Here is a 17,429-nt window from a genome sequence, read left to right as displayed (position 1 = left end):
CTGGCTAGCACTGACTTTAATTAAAGAAAGCCAAGGCAATCGGCATCCTCTACCAAATGACAGTGCATTAAAACAGATAGACAAAGCATAAATAATGGTGCTTACATATAAACAAATATTTATAGCAGTTTAAAATTATGACAATTTAATGTTCTCATTAATTAATGTCAAATAAATTAGTTAATCCATTAAAATGTTCTTTTAAAATTATGTAATTGTATTAAAAATTAGCACAGAATCAATTTTAAAACTATATGATTAAACGAAAAAGTTGTTTTAAGATTGTAGCATTTATTTTAAATTTTTTTTTAAGATCGAGAGACATTCAACTTGTAAGAAAGAATTTTTTCCAACAATTAAATAATCATTAAGAATTTTAAAAGCTGTTTAAATGCGACTTGTTACCCAGAAAGTTAGCTTGCTGAAGGTCGTCAAACTAGTCGCTGAGCAACTATTGATCCCGTTTGTCCCCCAAACGGAAGGGATAAATAAATATTTGATTGCAAATCCAAATCTGTTTGAGTGCGGCACACAAAGTAGCCAAATAATGGAAGAGTCTCTCGAAAGAGCAAGGGCAATAAAACAGATTAAATTTGACTCGACGGGCCGTGCAAATACGTGCAGAATATTGAGATATTCGCAACTTATCTCACCTGTTTAATATCCGTATCTCGGTTGTTATTCGTTCAATGGCTTTGTGTTGATTGTTTTTCTGGCGGTTTTTATCTGCAAGTAAACATAAATAAATTGTTATCTTATTAGTGCGCTGAGTGCTCTGCAGTCCGATGTAATAAATATATGTGATATTTGAATTTTTTGGCATCGGCAGTGGCCAATGGCCATGGCAATTGCACAATTGCAATCTTTACGTTTAATTTAGCCGCTGAAAGTTGCGCGCAATTAAGCAGCCATGCAAGGCCTGAATTTATTTTATTCCATTTCTATTTGTATTCGCGACTGAATTTGCATTGGATTGGCCGCTCTGCTCTGCAGATAAACAAACACGCTTCGTGCCTATCGGATCGGATGGGGAAATTCCGTACTATACATATATGGTATGGTATGGTGTGGTGTGGTATAGACCTCCTATCCGAAACCGGGAAGGTGGGGGATGGGAGAACTGGGGCTGGAAAACTTCATTATTATCGTATTATATCGCATTGCTCTCTGTGCGGGTGCGTGGGCGTTGATTTCTTCTCTGGCCGTAAACATTTCCGGGCCGAGGTGGGATGCAGTCGTGTGTGAAAATGATTTTAAAATTGGCGCTGAATTGTGCAAATGCAAAGACAATCAAAAGGCAATGGGCGTTGATGATAATGGCGGAAAACAAAGCAAAATCGGGTAATGGTGGCGGTGCGGGGCTTTTTGGTAAAGTGAAATTTTGACAGCTTTTAATTGTGCAGCGATGCGAGCCATGTTGCTGAATATATATAAGCCGGTAATATATACATATAGGTGTATATTTAACTGAAAATGGCCCTTTTCCACCGGCACGCAATTATCAAAACGCATCACGCGTCATGGCCAGGCCCAAATGATAAGCTGCAGGTGAAAGGGGAGAGGGGGCGGTGAAAAGGGGGCGGGGCTGCAGGTGGGCAACTGTCAGCTTAACGCCTCAACGAGCAAAGTGAAGGCAAAATTGCATTTGCCTTGGAGGCCGCCGCAATTAGCGCGGCATCATTTCTATCCAACTTGATGATATTTCAACTTGACTTGGATTGGTGGTAGATTAACCCTACCCTTTTTTGTGTCTTAAATATTTCAACTTAAAATTGTTAAATATAATAAAATGGTAAGGGTCTTGCTTGTATGAAAGCCCTTTTACCAATTTTATAATTTAAAATATCTTGTTTAAGAAAGTACTTTAAGACTAACCTTTCAGCTATAAAATTGTATTATTTAAAAACAGGATTATTGAACTGTATATTATTTATCATCAAATTATTTTAAATTAAGCATCAAAAATTTTATATTTTAAAAATCATTTATCTTTTAAAAGTGTTAATAAAAAAAAGCTCAAGTTTATATCTCACTAAACTCAGTTAGAAACCATTTTTCGACCCAGCTCTTAGAGGGTTAAATGGGGCTTGGCTTGAGACCCGAGCTTACGACTGTTCCGTGCGAATCATCATTAATAGACCAAAGTGAGAGTTTTCTAGCGCTGCCGCTGCTCCTTGCCTAATGGCAAAGATGGCTAAATGAGTGCACACTTTAAGCCGCCGCATCTGAGCCGAGAAAACGCCGAGGAGCAGTCATCATCAGTTGTGAAAATGGCTGAGCCCAAGGCCTCAAGGCTATTTATAACGCTTTTCACTCTCTCACACACACACGGCTTAATTAAAAACTGTTGAGCTTTTGCCTGGCATCGGGGCATTATGCAAATGCACCGCACTGTACCACATCCTCTGCCTTTCAATTGCACTGCACACGGGTTAACGAAGCATAAATCTCTCTGATAAGCTACAATCAAATGCAATCAAACTAAATTCAATTTAATGGATAAGGTCGGGGGACTAGGAACCAGAAACCAGGAACTAAAGACTAAGGAGCAGCCGCGCCGATCCGAGCCAGAAATCTGGCTGCAAGTCGAGTGAAATCAGCTGGAAGGGAGCAGCCGAGGCAGCCGGAGCAGCCGGTGACTAAATACAAATTACAAGCTCAAGCTCGGGTTCAGTCTCGATCCCAATCTCGTTGGCAATCTCAGCCTTCCTTTCGCTCCAAGGTGGCCAAATATTGGCCCAAATTGATTAGATACGCCAGGTGAAGTCGAAACTGGAGCCGGATATAAAAGGCGAATTAAATAGAGGGGGTATTTGCAATTTATAAAACCATCCTTATAAAATTTGGGCAATTTTAAAATACCTAACATTATAATTTAAATAAAAATTTAAGGGAATAAATTGAATAGGGAATTTAACTGTTTTTAATTTTTAGTAATGCATACTGCACTATATCTTTTAATCTAAAACCTCAATAGCTCTGAAAAACGTACCCAAAATGCACGTGAATCTGAACTTGGGGTTCGCTTAGATCCAGTCAAGGTTGCTGCATAATCGTGTCCTTTCACCGGGCTTATAAATATTTATAAGCACGTCAGGACCCTATGCATGTTGGGTTACCTAATGTTGGATTTCAGTTTTCCCCCTCAATTTTTCCGGAGCTGCGAAGTGAGCTTCAGCGAGTGGGAGATGCGTGGAAAGCGAGTGAATTGCGATGCGGAAACTGCAGCGACAGCTTCGCTTGTTGCTGTTGAACCCAGCCCCTTCGATTTCCCCCTCAAAGACCCACCGATTTCCGCCCCTCACTAACAAACTCCCCCACTTTACTGGCAATTCAAGCGTTGCGAAAACGTTTGTGCCCCGGCAGCCGTAGCCTCTGCTTTTTGCCCTCTGTCTAGTCTATCTCTGTAGCCCCTTCAGTGCACTCTTGGCCCATTTCCCCGACTCCCCCTGCTCCATCTGCAGCCCCTTTCCCGATTTTATTGACATCGAAGGCCGTCGACAGGCAGCGACCGCAGAACTGAGCCTCTGATATACACCTAGAGAATGGGGTGATCAAAATCTCACTATATTCCATTTATTTCTGAATAATAATAATAATTCCAATCAAGATTTGGAAAAATGTTGAACAAATCATTTATTTTGCCTTTTTTTTAAAAATATTTCTATTCAATATTTGGAAGTGTTTTGTAACAATCTGTTATTTTTCGTGAGCTTATATTGATCATTTTCCTTATTGAATTGAATCTAATACTTTAAAATCCCTAACAAAAACCTGTTTCTAATGTATATTATAACAAGTAAATGATTTATAAGCTGATTTTGAAATATTTAAAAAATTCTGTAGCTATACACATGATATTAAGATTGATAATAAACAATAAACAATAAAATCCATTAGATAGGTTAGGATACATGATTAAATATAGGTTTCTGGTTACTAAAAAAGTAAGATTTTCTAAGTGGCCAAAAGCATTGGTTATTATTAGTTAACTAATATTTGTTATGGTTTCCACGTACTGTTTTTCAAGCTTCTTTTGCCAATTAAATATATTTTTGTAGTTCCTTCAATCAGTTACGGCTTTTCTCTCAGTGATTTGTAACCGTTCCCCCGTCATTTCTTTTTTAGCTGACTACTGGATGCCTTTCGCCTTTGCCACTGCCTTCGCCTTGCACACATTTTGCCGAATCTCTGTTTGACTGTGTGTTTGAGTGAGTGTTTGCTTAACATTGTTCGATATTTGGTTCAGCGGCTGTGCCCGCTTTTCCGCCCCGTTTTCCGCACTTTTTTCCACATTTCCACCGACCCTTGCCCCATATTCTGCGACGACTTCTTGGCTTCTGTTCATTTTTTGACTTGGATGTTTATCTTCAATGATTTGCGATTTTCCGGCAATTTACGCAAAAATATGTGACGAAATTTCAGCACTCCCCCCGGCAACCGAAAGCTGTGTGTCTACTGAACTGTAACAGTTTCGTGTTTTTATTTCATTTAAAATATCTATCTTTCCGCCGGCCCCCCTCACAATCTTTATGCGTTCCGCGCGTGATGCCGGAGTCCCAAAAATTTGCAGAGGAAATTAGCGTGCAAAAATGTTGATGGCAAATATTTGCGAGTGGGTCGAGGGGGGAAGACATACAACTCCCACGCTCCTCCATTTGCTTAACGAATTTTGTAGATTGTCTCTGGCATTCGGCTGCAGTTAATTGAATTCGAAAGGTGAAAGGAAAACGGTCGGGGACGGATTGAAATTGGGATTGGTACGGTTTGGTTTGGTATGGGATCGAATCGGATCGTATCGTATCGGATGGGATGAGATCTGAGCGGATGGAAGTCGACGATAACAATGAAATACTTCATTGGCTGATTTATCGACTTGGAACAGCCTTCGATTGTCGGCTAAAAAGGGCCGAGATTTGATTAGCAAACAGTAAACTGCTCAAATTTTTAACGCGGAACAGGAAAAGGTGAAAGAAGATTGTTTTGTCAGGGCTTTAAGTTGAATTCAGGGTGAATCACATAAAATATATTTCACTTAAAATGTGAGGCATATTCGTTTAACAACTTTTATTGCTTCCTTATTTTCCCTGTCGGCCTCTTTCGATTTTATTTGTTAACAAAATAATATTTGCCTCTTAAGTCACAGTCGGGAATGCTTGGCAAATGTGCATAAAAATTGTGCAAATAAAGTGTTTAATTTAATGCCTTTGGGAAATGCTTGCAGCAGCAGCAGCAGCCCCATCATCATCATTATTATCATCTTTATCTCCGAGATAACCGCCGCCATTGTCGGCAGTGTAATGATCATGTGCTGATTTGATAATTAAAAGCAAACATTAAGCGACATCGTGACAACACAGGGGAACCTACACAAATGCTAAACGCACCATAAAATGTTCGCAAAAAAAATGAAAACAAAGCAAACGATTTACTTAAATGCCTAAAGGACTGCCTGCCTCGAAAGAAAGAGGCCCTGCTGACCAATAGAGCCAGAGTTTACTACATCTACTTCTTTGGCACTTGGAAAAATAGAAGTTACCCTTTATCAGAGAGTGGGATCTTTACGATTGGTAAAATTAAACTTTATTTTACTTTTAAAACCTGTAATATAGAGGTGATATTCCTTTATAGGAAGGTCATTTAATAAAGATTTAATTAAGTTACAAGTGAATTGTAAATAAAAGCTAAAAGCCCAATCAACTCTTATTTTAATTAGAAGAAAGACTATCGAAGTTTATTTTATTGAGTTGTCCATATATGTATATAGGGGATGGGGGTCCTAGACAGACCTATAAAACAATTTCTGTTCTATTTTCTTTTAAGAACTTTAGGTATGCTATGTTTTTTAAGTGGGAACAATATAGTTTAGCACAGTTTCTTTCTAAGATTTGGTATACTTTTTCTGGATCTACATTTATATACACTATATTTTTGAGTGTATGTAATCTCCCCCATTTTACTACTCTATATCCGTCTAGTGGGTAACAGTGGCAGTTGGGGACTGTCTCAGTGTCTAACTGTGGCAGCGATAACAACTTTCGTGCGTGGCCAAAAGATTAGGAGGCGGGGGTTAAATGACAGATATGTGTAGAGGGGGGAGTATAGAGCAGACTCAGCCCCCTTTTCCCCCTTTCCGAAAGACTTTCAGGAATGGAACACGTTTCATTTCGTGGCGACAAGGTTTTTGCTCCGTTGATGAACTCGCTCCTCCACTTCTACCCCCGAACCCCCTCCTCATCCCCATTCCCATCACCTTTTTTTCAGCCGCCGGCGGCCAACGCATTTTTCATTAACACGCCAGCGAAAAGTAGTTGATCCGCTTTTGGCCGTTACACTTACATCTGTGTATATGCGATACATCTTATGGTATCTGTATCTGACAAGCGCAAACCCAAAAACCAGACCTTGTGCCACTTTACGATGTGTGTAGCCCCAGAATATGCGATATATATACTATATATTCAAGCAACTGGCAAATTGATTAACGCTAATCGACGCCATTTTCAAGCAAGTAGCGGTCACTGAGCGTTACCTGAGCAGGCTTAAATTTTGTATTTATATATATATTTTTTTTCACAACTTTTCGTTCATTGGCTCGAAAAAGCTGGATTACTTGGGGCACTTCGGGGGGAGCAGAGAAATTTCGGGGAGCGGTCGAGCAACTGTAAATTGCAGCGGCAACAAGTCACAAAAATCTCGTTTGCCTAATAGCCGAGTTCAAGTTGAATGGCTCAATCTCTCAATCTATCAATTGACGACGAAGCGTCGCCGCCGAATCACCGTCATCATCGATTTTTTAATTAACAGTCAAATAAATTGGAAAATACCCAAAAGTGACAGCCATTTCAACAGTAAATGAGGCTTTGGGCCACAATGCAGTCGCTCCAAAAATAGCTGGGTAACTCTCTGCAGGGGACCCTCATAAAGTACTCCAACTTACGGTCCAATGAGAACTGGTTTGAAATCAGAAAAGAACGCAATCATTTCGAATAAAAACAAAACAATCTGCGTAATTAATCAAATGATCTTGGCTTGCGCTTAAATATTCTTGATATTTATTTCGAAATTCCCGTTGGAGGTTTATTTTAGAATCTCGCTTAGATCTTTGTCGCGTACTTTGGTAGCCGGAAAGGCTCCCATTAAACGACCAAACAAATCCCACATAAAGACAAAATAAATCTCTCATTCCTCACTTAAATTCATTTAAATGTTTTTCGGCTACCGAAACACTTAAAGTCGCTCATCTCAAAGTGAGAACATTTAAAAGACCGAACCTCAAAAATAAAGTCCAGAATAAAATGAGGCAAAGACAAAGTTCATGAACTCAAGAAGGCGAAGAATTTCTCACACAGCCATGGCAACGGCGTCAATTACACGGCAATGGATGGAGATGGAGCTGGAGTTTCAAACGGAGATGGGCAGATGGAGCTGGAGATCCGAGATGGCCACGGCTACTTAGGAGCCCGAGGAAGGAACGACCAGCTTAACTTTTAACCACATTGGCTGCGCCAGAAGTCGACATCGATGCGCCCCGGCCACTTGAGTTGGTTACGGCCAAGCCAAGTAATTAAAACGAGTCGAGAAAAATCAGCCCGAAAAGAAAATGGGAATGGTTGAGGGCCATGGTAAATGAAAATGGGAGTGGGAAATGCTGCCCCACGTAACTGAAACTTCACAGTCAAAGCGGCGCTGGCTCGGACATTGCTCATTTCGTCGTTTCGTAATTAATTAGTCTTAAAAGTTAAATAGCCCAAATGATTTTGGACAGGCTACAAAGGCGCTGGCTAATAGAAAACGTTGCCAAGAATGTGCCGGGAAAGCGAAAAGGCAGGGAAGATCCAGCTGAGAATTTTCAGTCCAGTTCGGTTCGGTTCGGTTCAGCAAATGAAGATAAGATACGTCTTTGACAGGAGCGCGACAGAAAAGGGGATGGGGCGATGGTGATGCCAGGGCAGTGCATATTTGTGGAAATTTAGTTTTGTACAGAAAGAAAAAATAAAAATGAACCTTAGAATTAAAATAAATTGAGCTTCGAAGTGATTTTTTAAAACCAACAAGGAAAGTCTGGTATTTATAAAATAAATACGAATACATTTTTGTTGTATATGTGAATATAAATATTAGCGTCTTTAGATATAATTGACAAAATAAAGATACCCTTTTTCATTTTTATGCAAAAAAAATGTATGTATCCATTTTTTTTAAGAATGTTGTATTTAGTTTAATAAAGGTCGCAATGATATTTGTTAATGTGTTTTGTAATTTTTAATTTTAAAGGTTTTTCATGTTTCATAAATAACAATCTTTTAGAATTTTATAAATGGACAATAACTGACCACTTTTTGTGGGATAAATGTTTGAAGATTTGTTTCCGTACCATAAATAATTCAATATTTTTTCCAGTGCACTCCTGGTCTCTGGCAATACGAAAGCCAGTTGGATGCTGTCAGTTTGTGTACGCATTGAATTGCAGGAAGAATTTATCTAACGCCGGCAGCGAATGTGGGGAGTGAGCTGGATGGCTGGAAGGTTGGAAGGTTGGTGAGCTGCAGAGCGTGTGTTCGAGTATCTGACGGATACGTGTGAATGCTGCAGCTCCTCCCAGCCCTGCCATATTGATTGAGACAGAATTTATTGGCCAAGTTAGTGCCCTGGCTTCGGCTCTGGACCATATGTACGTATGTTTGTGCCTGTGTGCTGGCTGGCGCTTGTGTTGTGACTTTTTGACATTAAAAATTTGTGCGTTGTTGTTGACTCGGCATGTACATAAAGTGCTGGCTTAAAGCAAATGCATATACCTCCGCATGTGGACTATAACGATTTTGTATTTGTACATTCAAGTGCTGGCTTGGCTCGTTAGCAGAGCTCCTGCACTCTACCCACTCCCATTTCCGCTTTCGATATATTTAAATATTTTGTTGCAACATTCTGGGGCTGCCACACAAATTGGCAAAAATCAACTCACAAAATGCCACCACCCTCAATGGCATATCAATTTCATTTGGCTTTTCATACCCGATATATATATTTACCAATTTATTTTACACTTTTGCCAACTGCGGCTGCTGTGGGAATTGCCATCCGCTTTAAGTGCATCTCAGAATATTGCTAGGTGGCCACACAGAATTTAAATAAAACTAATAACCACAAAAAAGTTGTCGCCATTGCACAGAGCTAAGCGGCAAACCAAATTAAACTCAAAGTGTGGACACCCCTTTTGATAGCCCCAAAGCTATTAATTTGTATATCCCAACTAAGAATCGAAAATAGCACAAAGTTAAAGTTCAGGCAAGAATCTTTATGGCTTGCTGACCGACGAATGATTATGCAACCGATGGCCAATACACTCGGATTGGCAACACTCGAACTCAACTGGGCCAAGTGCTGGGGAAAGTGGCAGGGGCAACGGCATGGGCATCAGCAGCTCTTGACCGCCACATGCAAATTGCAACTGATTCCAGATTCAAGTGCTTGGCCAGCAAAAGAAGAGCTGCACAGAAAAAAATTAAAGAAAAAAAATCACAGACGTTTTCAAATCACTTCAAAATATGTCTAAAAGTATGCAACAAAATATATCCTCTTTTTACTGCATACTTTTAAGCACCTTTATAATAATTTAAAAAACCCTAGTGATTTCTGGGACACACAAAAATATTAAAACAACACTTTATCATATCAAATGGAAAATATTCTTCAAAGATAACCTTCTGAAAAATTGTTGTTGTTTCGTGTGTATGAAAAAATATCTAGCAAGAGCGTTACCCCGAGATCTGGAGCCTATTTCTCCTTATTTCCGTCTCCTGGAGCCCCGACAAGCTGTTGCTGGACTGCATAATTTATGGCCCAGTCTAGACCAAAGTGACAGGCAAGGCAACCGCCCTATGCCGATCCCCAATTGTTCCGAACCCAACACACATTTTTTGATGATGAGAATTTTCGGCATTTCATATTTTCTCTGGCTCTCTACCACATAAATTTACCAGCTGAATAATATTTTCGTTGGGGCCAGCGTGTTCGTAAATATTTGCCCAAGACAAATTGCAGTAAACAATTTGCAACAATTTCATGCGGTTGCGGGCAAAAGTCCTTTGGGCCACCCAGAGCAGCAATTACAGCTCATAAGTTGAAGATTTTCTTGGCCCAAACACATACACACTTGACCCGGGCCAGAGCAGATGCAAAGTTTATGATAAAATTATCAACTTAATTGCCGGCCAGGGAGTTCCCCTAATTGGGCGCCATATGAAAATACTCTAATACGGTGCTGCAACATCGGCCAATAGCCCGAATGCGAGCCCGAATGTTAGCAAACTTTTGAACTGGTTTCTGCCTTTGCCGGCCAGGCCAGCGAAAGCAAAAGTTGTTGTCTGCCATTGCATATTTGCATCTGACGTCTCCTGGCCAAATGCTTTCAAATTGGGTTAACGACACTTTGGCCAAGGCGAAGAAACAAAAAATGTGCAACTAAAAACAGCACTTTCCACGCTGCAAGTGTCGCCGACGCATAGAAAGTGAAACTGAACTGCAACAAAGTTGTTATACATCCAAACAAAAAACGAAACAAAAACAAATCCGAAAAAAAAACACAACAATTACACGGCTCGATTTGGTTTCGTTTCGTTTGGCTCGATTTTGGCCCGGCCAAAAGTGAAGAAAGTGAAGCCAAAGTGGGTCTGCTAATGGCAGGTGCCGCGCCATCAGGAGATCTCGGGGATTCGGTTTCGGACTGGGAGGAGTGGCAGAGATTCATGTCAATTAGAGCTGGAATCGTGGCCATCATGTGGCATCTTACGTATGCGAGAGTAAAGATCGTTAGACCGATGTCTATGGTATCTTTGGGGGGATTATGTAAACGACGGCCAACTATCTGTAGACACGAAGCCCGGACTGTGGAGTGCGGGCGAAGAGTCTTGATTATCCCATAAAATAATTATGGTTGCTTTACATTTAACTATCAGTTGTAGGCCTTTTTTTCGAAATAGTTTTTAAATGAAAACATATTATGGGTTTTTTCTTCTCCAGACTTAACAATTTTGCCATGTTTTTAGTTTGCTAAATTAATTGAATTCATTTTTCCATCCATACCTAGCATTTCTCATGATTTAAGAGGCCCTTGATTATAACTAGGAATCCTTCACTTTTTACCTCCTCCTTGACTAGAAATGCACTTCAATACCTTGGTTCCCCACTCCCTGAGGGAAAACCCATGCAAATACTCGACTCTTGGCCTCCTTTAGTCAATTTCCCTCCAGTTTCCTTTCGAGCACGCACTTGGTTCATATGTCACATGTTTTCCGTAATTCCAGGCATTAGCAATTACCATTTTGCCCTCAGCCTTTTGGCTTTCTACTAAAAGGGGGTTTCATTAAGTTTCACCATTTTGTCTCTATTTCTGCGTAAATTAAGAGACTTTACTTTCAGCTCATGAGATGCACAAAAGTAGCAAAAATTCCGCATAATTAGCCGGCAAACTCAGGAACTAAACGGAACAGAAATGCAAAATGAGAAAGATGCACACGGAACGGTAAAATAGACACAGAACGAAGACGATGATTGCATAATTCTAAGATGCGCCACGCTAATGGGAGATCCAGAGTGCAACTCCGCAGAGATACTCCACACACGGGGGCACACAAATCAGTGGGAAGTGAAATCAAATGAGCCCAGCCGCAAATGCAACTTATAAGGTGAGTCGCCTCCAAAGTCAAGGAACCCATAAGCGGTGACAATTTGCAGGGCCAAGGGACGGGAAAGAGGGCTCAAATGCCAGCGACATGCTAATTATGCTGTATTTATGTGAAATGCACAAAACACCGAGCCCGGAACTGTGTCTCCTCGAGTATCAGTCTTTACACGGAGAAAAAGTATAGATTTTGTAGAATGTTTCCATAGAAAATTAGTTGGTTAAAATATTTATACAAATAATTATGAGAAAAAATTGTATATAGTTACTATATAATTGAGCTCGAATTAAGAAATATATAAATTGTAGTGTGTTTTAATAGCCATTTCATTCCATTCACAGTCAATTCTTTGACAAAAATTTTTCGATCGACCAAAATTCCGACATACCAAAATTTTGAAAACAAAAAATTCTAATATAATTTACCGACTGCCGAAAAAGCATCACCACGAAATGCACCTAAATGCCCGAATAGGCGGATGTCATGTATTTTGGATTGAAAACGATCACTTTTCTCCAGTTTATCTATATCAAAGTATCCAAGTACAACAAGAAAGTACAGAAGAACTTGATCTTAATGTGTGTACAATAAATTGAAATTGAAAAGTAGGCTAAAAACTGAAACTCAATCAAAACACAGGCTAGCTTATACTAAATGTTTATATATTTTTCTACGAAATTATTAATTTATATTTTTTCGACGCAATAGCCTTATCTATCCGAATAATTTTGTAAGGTCACTCATCTCACAATCTTCATTTAAAAATTGTCCGATCCCACAAATACAATTATGGAATTATGCGTAACTAGCGCAACAAGCGATTAAACATCACGAAGTCGACTGCGACATTGGCAGAGCAGTCTGCCTAGTATATAAGTTAGCATCCACATTATAATATTCTATTTCCATATAAGACTTTGCCGAGAAAAGTTCTTTTTGAATTCATACATTTCTTTCAACATGAAGTTGATAGTTCTTTTCGTGGGTCTATGTGTCTCTGTTGGGGTATTATGCAGCAACGGAGTACCAACATCTAAACGAAGTGTTCGTGAATCGCTTGCGAGGATAAATGGAGTGATTAAAAGTTTTTATGATCAATTCAACGATAAAAATAAATTGTGCAGTCCTACACTGAATCGCCATAAAAGACAGCCAAATCCCAGTAATTCCAATTGCCCCCCACCCGAATTAACCGCCGCCGGGCAAAACTTTAATAATAGGATAGAAGAATTAGCAGCCGAACTACGCGGTAGTGCTGAAGCCATAACCACTGACGTGTCGCATGACAATAGACACGCAGTTCTTGATTATACCACGATAGAAGCTCCAGCCAACCAAAATCACCCACAACCCATAGACTTGACCGTCACGATCCGAGCTCATCTGACGTATGATAATACAGCACGAATTCGGCGACCATCAGCTATCAGTGCAGCAATTACACGGCGTATGCGAGAAATGGATTGGTATCACGGAGGTAATCAAAATACCAATGATGAACGCGGTCATCTTTTGGCGGACTCTCTAGGAGGGCCTAGTTTACCATGGAATTTTGTTCCGCAAAGTCCCTCAGTAAATCGTGCGGTGTCAATTAGAGGTAATTTATTTATTTTATTTGTACACTGTAGGCTTACTTATAAAAATTAAGCTACAGGGAGGGATGACAGCCATAGCTGCTAAGGCTTTCGGCTGATTATATATTCTTCTATTTCTTAATAATTTTATAAGATTTAACACTTAACATTTAGCTTACGATTAACAAATAACACTTAATTAGGAAACATAGAGATCTTAATTTTAATACTTGATATTAGAAAGTAGCTTTAAATTCTCTTATTGTAGCCTTATAATTCGTTCATGATGTTGGCTTTTTTTAGAAATTTAAGAAGGATAGTTATGTTTTCAGGTTTTGGATTGGTTAAGAAAGGGATGAGATCGGAGTTTGGGGTTGTGGGTCTAATATTGTGGAAGGATGGGCATTCGTTCAAGATGTGTATAATCGATGTGTCCGTGCTATTGCAAAATTTGCATTGGTTCGATGGAGGTTGAACGAATCTGTTTGCATGGGTCAGTCTAGTGTGTCCAAGGCGTAACCGTATAAGCTTGGTTTGTTCATTTCTGGATAGTTTAGAAAAGACCGGGTTTTTTGTGTAGTGGGCAATGTTAAGATGGCTGACATTCGTTGTTTGGTACCAAGTGGAGGTTTTATTCATCAGTTGTGGAACATAATTAAGCAGTGTTGATTTTAAGTATCTATTCCTATCAAATTTATTTATGTTTGCTGACGCTATTAAGGGGGAAATTGTAGCTGCTTTAGCAGCTTCATCGGCGAATTCATTACCAGCTATACCCATATGGCTTGGCACCCAAAGAAGTTTTATTTTTGGGAAGTTGTTAATTATAAGACTTCGAATTTTGGAGATAATATATGTCGAGTTTTCTATGTTTTTTATACCTTCCACTACTGACAGGGAATCAGTGCAAATGCATGTTTTCCCTCTAGTTTTTAGACTTATTTCGATTGCGTCAAGGATTGCTGTAGCTTCTGCTGCGTACACTGAAGAGTACTCAGGGAGCACTCCTAGTTTAATAGTTGAGCTTTCTGTTGTTATTGCATAACCAATTATTTCTTTGGATAGAGATCCGTCCGTGTATATAAGGGTATAGTTTTTTAATTTGTGTTTAGTTTCTAAAAATTCTTTTAAAAATATTTCTTTTGGGGTACTTGCTTTTCTTTTTTTGTTAAGGTGTGTGTCTAATGACTCCGGTTTTATGTGCCATGGGGGGTTGGACTTAGGTAGTTTTTTAACTGGGGTAATTGTCAGTCCTAGATTGGTGCAGATGTCGATACATTCTTGGAGTACTGAGTTTTTGTATTTTTTATTCTGTTTGTTTATAATTTTGTTTACTATGGGATAAAGGGGGGTGTCCTGGGAGTGTACTATTGTATTCCAAAGTTTGGCTTTCATGAACAGGAGTTTTGTTTCTAAGGGGCATACATTCGCTTCAAGATAGAGGTTGTGGGTTGGAGTGGAAGGGAATGCTCCTAACGCTGAGCGGAGAGCTGAGTTAATGTATGTTTTAATTGGCCTTAACGTAGATTTTGGGGCGTTCCCGTATATTGGTAAAGCGAATTCAATTTTTGATATCAAAAGACTTTTTGCTATTTGGACTAGTGTGTGTGGGTGACTGTTGTATTTGTAGCTTGATAGACATTTAATAATGTTTAACGGCTTGGCCAGTGATTTTTTTAATCTGTTAATGTGAGAGTTCCATCTGTACTTTGAGTTTAAGGTTAGTCCTAAAATAGTTGTTTCTTTAGATGTTTTTATCGGACATAAGCTTGTTTCTATTTCGCATCGGCAGTTTGTTTTCCTACATATATGTAAGTGGTTGCATTTATTTAGGGATAATGATGCTCCAGAGATTGAGCACCATTTGCTTATTTCAGAGAACAGGGCGTCTAAGTTGGGTCTTACAGATTTACTTTTTTTTAGGTCAATTATAATGTTAAAGTCATCTGCATAGGCAGTGAATTTGAGATCTCTGTGTTTTTCTATTATGTCTGCCAGGCTGTTGAAAGCTATAAGGAATAAAATTACAGATAGTGGGGATCCTTGGGGAATGCCGTTGTGAAGATTTTGTATCGATGAGTGTGTCTGGTTCGTGCGTACTCGGATTTTCCTGTTCGTCATAAAATTCCTTACATAGTTTAGGGTCGTTTGACCGCAACCCCAAGCCTTCAATTGACCTATTATAGTGTGCAATCCTATTTTTTCGAATGCCTTTTCAAAATCTAATGAAATTATTGATGCGTGTCGTTTTTCGGATAGGGCTCTGCTGACCAAAGCGTCTACAAACAGTAGACAGTCTGTAACCGATTTCCCCTTCCTAAATCCAAGTTGGTGACTATTAAGTAATTTGTTTGTTGTAACAAACCACCATAGTCTTTTGGAGATAATTTTATCTAATATTTTAGATATGCAGGGATTGAGCGATATAGGGCGGTAGGATTCGATTAATGTTTTGTCTTTTCCTGGCTTGTGGATTGGTATTATTGTGCTGACTTTGTATGTTTGCGGAATGTTTGATCTTAAAATGCTGTTGAATAAGACTATTATTCTATTTTTTAAAGGTTTTGAGGCGTGCTTAATCATTGAGTAATTGATTTTGTCGTATCCTGGTGTGTTTCCCTTAAGACTATTTAAGGCTGCAGAAAATTCAATGAAATTTATGTTTTGTTCCATGAATTCTGCGTTTTTGTGCGGTAGGTCGTCGGTCCAGTTGTTAAATATATCGTTTTTAGCTTGTAGAAAAAGAGTCGAGAAATTGCTGTCATCTGAACGGAGAGACCAATGCTTGGAAAATGCGTTGGCTATATCCCCCTGATCTGTAAAGGTGTGATTTGCGTTGTAGTCCTTGATACAATGAATTGAGGTTGCCTTATGTAAGCCACAGAAAGTAACTTATGTATTTAATATTTTGATAAATAATTAGACTTTTAGAACAGGGCATTACTGATTAGAGGGTGTTATTATTACAGGTAATTTAGTTCCTACTTTTTGTTGGTTTGACCTCGAAGCGGAGATCCGAGCACTTCTCCTAGATCAGGACCATTACATCATTTGGACGATCTTAGTTGGTTATGGAGGGTTACCAACTTCGCGCCGCCCGACGGGCTTTATGATTTCGATACGATTGATGACTTCCGACCATCAATTCAGAAGCTATCGCATGTTTATGATTCCGAACGTACCTTCGGATGCCTGCACTAATCGCAACCATCCATACTGGCAGTTGCAATAACATCATAATCAATTATAATAAACTTTTATTTTATTTATGCATTTAAGAATAGCATTATTATTCATCTATGAAATATATAATCAAAATTTCTATCGCTAAAAAATTGGCTTTTATTTTCTTAATATTCTGAAGAACGACGCGTCGTTTTTTTTTTAGATTTCTAAAAAAGTTCTTCTTCTCAGAATTAGAAAACAATGAAAACAATTTACACAAAAAAAACTGTATAAAAAATAATCATATACTCAGAGTAGAATGCTCCACTGAATATTAACATTTACTCACAAATGTTTATATTATTATAGGGAATTCAACGATTTGTTGATTCATTTATCCCAGGGTTGGCCATTGCAATCTTATAAATTGAAGAAAAAGTTCACCCACAATCAATGTTCATACAATATGATACAAAACAGTGAACAGAGGTTGTCCTTTCCGGTGCTTTGAATTTTTAATCATAGTCTTTTCATAAATCTTCTATTCCCTCCGCAATATTTATAAGTTTTATCAAGTACGCAGTATTTTATATGATGTTTTCTTGTAATGTTTTATAAGGTCTTTTCAATTGTTGATTATGGGCCCTCATATGTTCAACAAATGTTGCCCCTTCCGGTGCTTGGAATTTTAATCATAGCCCTTTTATAAATCTTCTATTCCCTCCGCAGTATTAGTGATGTATTTTATATGATGTTTTTTTGTAATTTTTTATAAGGTCTTTTCAATTGTTGATTATGCGCCCTCATATGTTCAACAAATGTTGCCCTTTCCGGTGCTTTGAATTTTAATCATAGCCTTTTTTAAAACTTCTATTCCCTCCGTAATATTAATAAGTTTTATCAAGTAAGCTGTATTTTGTATGATGTTCTTTTGTAATTTTGTATCAGGTCTTTTTAATTGCTTATCGCTATTTTTTCTGCAGTGCATGTGTGCCGCAGTGCATTG

The 17,429-nt window shown here is 38.8% G+C and overlaps 1 protein-coding gene across 2 annotated transcripts in view; it reads right to left on the bottom strand.

The window, feature by feature from the left end:
* Window positions 1-17,429, bottom strand: part of LOC119552851 — a 123,661-nt gene that overhangs the window by 47,785 nt on the left and 58,447 nt on the right. For both annotated transcript variants that reach the window (XM_037862725.1, XM_037862726.1), the window contains exon 4: window positions 654-726. The gene's annotated coding sequence lies outside the window, so the exon portion shown is untranslated. The remainder of the gene's footprint in view (window positions 1-653; window positions 727-17,429) is intronic.

Source organism: Drosophila subpulchrella, chromosome 3L (assembly GCF_014743375.2).
Source record: "Drosophila subpulchrella strain 33 F10 #4 breed RU33 chromosome 3L, RU_Dsub_v1.1 Primary Assembly, whole genome shotgun sequence".
In the NCBI taxonomy this organism is placed as follows: domain Eukaryota; kingdom Metazoa; phylum Arthropoda; class Insecta; order Diptera; family Drosophilidae; genus Drosophila; species Drosophila subpulchrella.
Note: the sequence above shows the minus strand (reverse complement) of the source record. Positions and strands in the feature narration are given on the sequence as shown.